This window comes from Lepisosteus platostomus, chromosome 15 (genome assembly GCF_059453375.1).
Source record: "Lepisosteus platostomus isolate fLepPlt1 chromosome 15, fLepPlt1.hap1, whole genome shotgun sequence".
Classification (NCBI taxonomy): Eukaryota; Metazoa; Chordata; class Actinopteri; order Semionotiformes; family Lepisosteidae; genus Lepisosteus; species Lepisosteus platostomus.
In genome coordinates this window covers 21667026-21675494 of record NC_142625.1, presented here as the reverse complement: position 1 = coordinate 21675494, position 8469 = coordinate 21667026, and positions in this window count along the sequence as shown.

The following is an 8469-nucleotide window of genomic DNA, read 5'->3' as shown; positions in this document are numbered from 1 at the left end:
ACAAAAAAATGAACTTGATAGGCCTCCTTTTGTTTGGAACCTGTTCTTATGTTCTTCTGAAACAGCATTGCAAATACAAAACTTCACAGAAGCTTTCATGCAAAAATTAAACGATTAAAATGAAATGAAGACATCAAAATGAGTGAAGAAACTCAATTTATACTGTATGTACATTAATTCACAATTCTACATTATTATTTCACCCAGAACATGTGTCTTTAAAATCCAGGCTATTTTTAATGTGAATTCTCTTTCCAAAAAAGCCAGTGAGCAATGGACACTACACTGGTGTGCTACGTTAAATATGCCAAAGTAGATGGACACTTAACCTCACGTAGATTTCAGTTTGGCATCCAGAGAAAGATCTAATAAGTTATTCTGCTGGGTCACCCCTGAAACGGGTTTTAGTAAATGTCAGGAATATTTAGATGTCTTATTTTGGTGCCCTTCAAAACACATTTAATTTGAAGGTGTCATAAAAGCCAATACTTTTTGAGTGAGTGGCTAAGTTATTTAATTTAGTCAATATGGCAGCTTTCCATTTCTTTTGGATAAAATATTCTAGTTCTTTTTACATAGGACACAGAAGGCCATTCCAAAAGGTTCAGGTTGCTTGTGGCATTAAAATATGTTTAAAAAGTATCCATATAACTAAACTATACATCCATACTATGTTGGTTTTTGGAGGTGACAACTGATTTGAATTCTTTTTATTTTTCTTGTCACTTACTGTACCAAAGCCTCTCTGTTGCTCAGGGAACCGCATCAATTTAAAGTCGGTAGAGATGATTTAAGCTTTGTTTGCATCTTTGCCACAGCTGTGCACTCGATCAAAACATAACCTCTACAGGGGTATTATCAAACTCCGGGATAGCTATTAAGGTTGGATTGGAAATCTTACTGACATATTTCAAACAAGCACTAGTACAACCTCTGGGTTTTTCAGAATTGTTTCATGGATGTTTTTTTGCCAGCCTCCAGCTACATACGGTATTCTTCTTATTACTCTCTGCGTGAAGTTGTAGATAAGAGTTTGTGCTTCAATGCTGTAAGGAGGTTTGTTAGACTTATCATGAGTTAGATTAAGGCTGTGGATTGGCACTCTTCGGCGTTGGGCTCTTGACTTGCTCTTCAGGGATAAGCCTAAGGGTGGCATGGCCAATTGGCACAGACACTCCACTGAGCATGCCAGTCATTGCTGGAAGGAGAAAGGATGGCAGCATCCCTGTGAAAGTCTGACCCAGTAGTGGAGAAATACAATAAACATGAACAACTCCACCAAGGGCAACGTGGCCCTTTTTAGCACACTGCTATTCACTCCTGGTGCTGCAGGGCCAGCATGCTTTCCAATACTCACTCCCCCCTAGATCCTCTTAACGACATGATTTGAATCAGTTGTTCCCAAGTTGTTTCCAAGTCTTTCCTCTTTGAGGATTATTAACTTTCAGGATCAAGAGTGAATACAACAGCTTTATGGGCTATTCTAGTTCCTGTCAAAAGCCATAAATAACATATTTACTTAAGGACTGAGATGTTTAGGAGCTGTGATCCGAGTTTGAACTGGTTTGTAGTCAGAAATGTATTGACTGTGGTGTAAATAACTGGCTCCACCTATACCGGACTAATGGAATTCTCTTGCCACAGAGAAGGAGCTTACTCCATATGCACATGCTGGTGAACTCAGTGGTCAGTATTTCTTAATTCTCCATGGTTATAATTATCCCACATTTACTCATAATTCCCTGAAACAATACCAGCTAGTATCTATTCAAGTTCTGCAAACTTGTGTTTCAAGTCCTTAAGGACAGCTGCGTTCTGGCACAAACATAATTTCACCATGTGATTTCTGTGTCAGGGTTATACATAAGGGATAATGTATTATTGTTATCCCTGTGGCATCTTATTTCAGTTTTTTTTTAATCTATTATAACATCAATGTGGACCTATGGTGGTTTGCAGTAGTATTCAGATGATTACTATAGTGTCCCAATTTGTGAAATGACATAATGATACAAATACCATTATTTTAATCGTAATATTTTATTCAAAACGTGAATGCTTAAACTGAATACCTCTAGGGGTAAGATGAATTACAGTAAATGACAGCAAAAACCAAAGAGGAAAAATAGATCTACTGTATGTTGATTGAATAAAAGTATTCAGACTCAAATCAATATTTAGAGGAAGCACTTTTGGCAGAAAGTACAGCCAAACTACTTCGATAGAAGTTTCCATGTCTTTCCATAGATTCCATAGACATTAACCTTATTCCTAAACCACACTAGTGCAGCTTTGATTTTGTGCTTTGAATAACTGTCCTGCTGAAAGGTGGATTTTGGCTAGCATTAAACATCCTGGGTAGTATGATGCACCATTCATGTCCGGATGCTTGACTAGACAGTGTTCAGCCTTTGGTACTTTCTGTGCCCTTCTCCTGATCTGTGCTTTTCAATGACTTAATCCTCAACTTGCTTTGAAAGCTTCCGAGTCTTCAAGGTTGAGTGTTTGCTTGAAATTCACTACCTGACCACTTAACAACCCTGAGACAGGCGTTTTCATCCGGAAATCATGAGAACCACTGTTATTGTATGTAGAGGTCACGCACCTCATTGTGTTGCTCGTTTAGGTAAGGATTTGTATATGCACCTAAATTAATTATTAATTTTGCTTCGTCACAACACAGGGTTTGATTTCTTATGCAGTCATGACTGACTTTTTCATTTTGTCAAATTACTTATTTTTGTATTTCACTGTATATGCTTAGAATAAATTACATATCTTACATTTGCATTAAGCTTTAGTTAAAGCTTATCTTGTGTTGAAAGTGTTTTTTGCATTGATTTTCTCTTCCCTCAGTAAGGTCTGGTATGTGTGTGCCTATGTTTGTAAGTGCTATGGTTTTAGTCAGAAAAAGCAAGAATAAGCAAGCCCCCTTTGTTTTCAGCAGAGATTATCTGCAATTGTCCAGTGCCTGACGAGTCAGTGCTTTTAGTTCTCCCTTGTGCCAACCATCCCTGTGAAGGCAGACCCGTCACATACTGTAGGGCTGAAGCCCCTTTCATGGCAAGAGAAAGACCCAGAAGTCATTACACCTCTGCAAACACAAGCCTTTCCATTGTGCCATTGTTTGTGACTTGTGAAAGAGCAGTTTGAAAGCACTCCAGTTTTGGCTTTGCAATCATTTCTTATTGTTTCCCTCCCAGATTACGCTGTCCCCACACCACACTTTTGACATCGCATGGCCTCTTGAAGAAAAAAATAAAATGGATGCCTTTTTGTAGTCATTGTTCAATTGGATGCAAGCGTGGAAATTGACTTGGCATGTGTGAATGTTTGGCTGGAATGCAAGACGGGGATAATGCAGTGTTTTTCTTTTGGTTTCCACTTTCAAACCTTGCCCGATTATGTGCCTGGTTTGCTGCTCAATCCAGGTTATGGACAAGAACAAGTATTATCACCCACAAATGGAGGTAGCACACTTCAATTGCAGTTACCATCTCTAATATTCACGGGATGACCATTTTAAATCAAATGTATCAAATGTATGTATTCTGCAAAATGTTATTTTTTGTCTCATACTTGTTTATCCATCCACAGGTAAACATTGCCCATTTGTAGTTTTTAAAAAGGACAGTCATCAGGACAATAATGGTAGATTGTTTCTGATTGCCCATCACTCTGATGATGATGTATGGTCTATGAAAGGTGATGGGCAGTCAAGTAGATCCTAAGTAGTTCAAGCAGTGACTAATGAGAGACACTTTGCAGAAGGAGAAATTGAATTTTCATGACTCTCCGAGACACGTGTGCCCTAGACAAGACTTACAGGATTGAGCACTGAAAGGCAGTGTGTGCAAGGGGGGGGGGGGCAGAATTAATTACTGCATCCTCTTTCACTCCGATTCAAACAAACCCAGCATGCCAACAGCCTTCTCTTTCAATGGAACATCTGTATTTAAAATGTGGTATTTTCATTTGCTCAGTTCTAGATCACCTGTAATAACATGTTGGGGAATTGCTCAGATGGCAAAATTATACACGCTAGCAGGTCGTTAGTCGCCGACTCATAAAACTGCAAAGCGATATGTTTAAATGCTTATGTTTCGATGATAAACTTAAGCTTTTTATTATTAGGTTTATAACCATTGGAAGTACAGTAGAACTTCTTGGCTTAGAGATGAACAGATCTGCTAATTGGCTGTAATTTGTTTGAGACTTCTGATTCACCAATGGTGTGCTAAGTTGCGCAGCTTACTGTGGCTGCTTGGTTGCATAGAGAAAGGAGACAAGTTGAAACACTGCTTTAGTCTCCACAAGGTAAATATGACAGGCCCTATCAGGGGAACTCCACACCAGCCAAACACAAAGCTGTGTTCGCTATTCCAGAGCACTTCCAAAAGGCAGAGAAGGAAAGTGCTATAACCCAGAACAAATATTTAACTGACAATACGCTTTTCTAAGTGCAAATGAACTGCACCAGGGCTGAAGTGGTAAAGTGACAATTCATCCAAATACCCTGGTGTGCTGATTAACCGTGCCATAAAACCACATGCTTTGAAAGGTAAAAATAAAAATAATTTGCCTGTGTACTGGAAATCTAATAAAAGGGGCTTGTGTCACTGCACAAGCATTCATGGACTGGTTTCACAACTGTTACGTGCACAAATTTGAGTGCTGCTTGAGTTCAGGGAATTAGGCCTTCAGGGTTGTGTTAATCGAAGACAATGCCCCATTGAATATTATGTTTACTGTAATTGACTTTCATGGTTTTACAACATAAAAAAATATTTTTAACACTAAAACATGTTAAATGTCTTCCACATAAACCAAAGAATATATTTTACACTTTCTTTTATTACATCAAGAATGTGAAATGTTGAATAAAGTACTGAAATACACACATTTGCTCACCATAGGGACTGAACCTGTTTCCTTCCACATCCCAAAGCCATGCAGCTGGGGTTCGAGTGGCTGCTCTAAATTGTTCCCCATGGGCTCTGGTCTCTGGTTCCCACTAGCTGACCGAAAGTATTATGGTCACTTGTGGCATTCACTAGGTACTGTAGGTACCTCCACGGCGAAACGTTGTTTTCTTTCTTCCTTTCTTTCAGCATGGAATAAATAAACCTATTACTTGTTCCTTTGCAGCCTACGCATGCTGACGCAGCTACCCACCTGAACTACTAGGTACTGTATAAACATAGCCTCTACTGCTATATTTATTTATTAAACATACATATGAAATGATTCAAGTACCAATCCATGATGATATGCACTGTGAATTTTTCATGAAAATCAGTACACAGAAGATTCCTTTGAAGCTGGCAGAAAGGCATTCAATGTGAATGAGTACCATAATGGGAACGGTGAAACAATGAAGATGAAAGGGTTCGAGAAATCCCTACAACAGAATGGGGACAAAGACGATCACTTTGTCATTTCTACCTTCAGCCTCGCCCACATTAGTGTGGACTGCAACTTTTCTCAAGTTTGGAAACTCCTCAACTCCTAAACAAACAATGCACACAGACGGGGAGAGAGAAGCTTGGGGTCAGAGCGCTGGGTCAGCCATTTATTCAGCGCCCCTGGAGCAGCTGGGGCTAAGGGCCTTCCTCAGGGGCCCAACAGAATAGGATTCCTCTGCCGGCTGCGGGATTTGAACCGGCAACCTTCCACCCACAGGCGCCGACCCGCTCCACTCAATCAATCAACTAGCAAGTCTTTGGACTGTGGGAGGAAACCCATGCAAACATGGGGATAACTTACAAACTCTAAAACATCAGCTGTAAATAGCTGCCTTGCTGTACATCAGCCTGAACAGTGAATTTTCATTGAAAAGGAATGAGATCCTGAAGGTGCAAAAATGTCATTTGTTTCACTTCAGCAAGTGAACCATTAATAAAAAAATATTTCACCTCTTAAATAGAAAGACATTAATTTGATTCAACATAATATTATACTTAAATAACATTGTTAATAATTGAAGCGAGGCTAAATCAGTCAGAAGAGCTTATTTTCTTGAGCTAGGCCTAGATATTTCTTGAAATCTAATCATGCCATACATAAAAGGGAATAATATGCAAGATAAAAATATCTACCAAATGATTGTGATCTAGAAGAAAAAGACATCACAATCTGTCTCCACCATTAAGAACCAAATAACTCCTCATGTAGAAGCATTCAGCTGTACATAAAATAGTACCACTCTTAAAGATAGCATTTTTCAATATTTAGTTTATAATTTTACCAGTAGAGCATTGCTTTGCTTGTCACTTGACACATTGATCTCACAAGTCTAAATTCTTTGGCAATGACACCTCCTCTGGTTAAATATTTTTCTGACAGTAAGTGAAGCTTATAGAATAAGCCCAGTCAGCCAATAGAACATTCTACTTTAGGCTACAATGCCCCCTATTGGCTAGTTATTGTACTGTGTAATGTATAACTTTTTCAGTAGATCCAGTCTAAAAATGGTTAAATCTTCTAAATCGTTACCTTTCCAAAACTTTAAGATCCCACTATAAAAATACATTTTTTTGGTATTTTCTGTAGGAACTCAGTTGTATAACCCCAACAAACGCAGATACTATCCATTTTCAACATCAACCTGAAATACAGAGTACAAAAAGCACTGTCACAGTTTCCCCTTGCCGAGCAGTTATCTAGAGGCCACGCACATGAATAGAGCCAAATGTCACAGGTTCTAACACACCTGCTCCAAAGAGAAAGAGCAAATAAAGTATATCAAAAATAGACTGGGCCCACATTCAAATCTAAAGCAGCATAGAATTCATTCCAGTATCGTAGGACTTACCTTCTGAACGCATTCATTTGGTAATTGGAAAATCTGAACTAATCTGAGCTGAACTGGCAAACATGTTGACATCTGGTTCCCCAAGGCACTCGGCCAAATATAACCATTTTCTATAACGGGCATCCCAAATACAGTACACAGCAGCCTAGGGAACAAGGACATTTACTAGGGGCCTATACCAGACTAGTGTACCCAACACAACAGGACAGGAAACCTTTTATGTTTGCATGACTAGAGCATTTAATTAAAGAAGTGAAGTCTGATGAGAGACAGTTAAGAGTTCAGTGTAATTTTAGCTTGCATTAGGAGCAGACAGGATACCATGCCTGTTGATGTAAGGTGTGTCACTCGTTTTATTCTATTTATACCGCAAACTGGTACACTAATTCCTTGAAACCTACACAAAGTTTATCTTTAATTTTTTCATTAAAAATAAAAAACACCCACAGGCTTTCAAATCCAAGAGTGCCTCTTAAACAATAAAAATTAAAAACACTGAACAAGAATGTTTGTTTGAAAAAGGTAAGACAAAGAAAGCACAGGTCTGGCATAAATCTCTTTAGGGTTTATTTAACAACACCACATACTGTACCAAGATAATGAAGTTTAAAATTTAGGATAAGGCTTGGAATAAACCATAGGGAACTTGGTGATGCCACAACTGTTCTCATGCATAATACAGAAACACAGGTTGCTTCATCTACCACTTGCTGCACTTCATGCTACGATGAGTAGCATTCAATTCATAGATCCATTGTAGAAAACTTGCTGGGACATTTTTACTGAAAACTATACCCCTAACCACTTCATACAACAATTATTCCTACAGCACGTAAGAATAATTTACTGCTTTCTTGAGATGCATTAAAAACGAATCCTCTTTTGTGTTTCCGGAGCTTCTATGCTTAAAATTTTGCATTTGTTGCAGCTGAAGAGAAAGTTGCAGATGTCCCACCTTGCCAGTAGTTCAGTAGTTCAGTAGTTTTACTTTTCTGTTATTATCTATTTTCACTTCTTGTAGAAAAGGAAGTGGTTATGTCCCTGAATTAATCTCCCATCATATGGAAATCAGGATAAACTGACTTTGAATGCTAGAGAATCTGAAAACTGACATTGAAATAGCACTTAGGAAAGCAATGGTGCCCTCTTTTGGTACAAATTAAGAACTGGAAAAATGTAACAAGAAAGTGAATTGAAGCCCAATGTGATCAACTCCCACATTACTTTTCAATCACAAAGAAAGCATAACTGCTGTTACACAATAATCCCAAAGCTTTAAAGCAGCTCAAAACACTTATTTACAAATATATAAATTTACATGTTTATTTACAAATGTAATAATTCTCTCAGAATACAACAATATTCTCTCTCAAGTCTCTTAAGTCTTCTTAACAGTTCAAATAAGCCATGCTTCATCATAAATGAAACAAAAGTTGCTTGCATAGATCGTTATTCTGAACATCAATATGCAAAAATGATGATACCAGCTGTAGTTATAATTCAGATTCACAATTCCATGGCCCTCCCAGTCAGACAAATTACTTGTGAATATGCTTCACAAAGATAAATGAAGAGTTTGGAATAAAATTCTGTTCCTATAGAAACTCTGTTAATGCAACAACCCTTCAATTTGTCCTAAGGATGGCTCATACTTT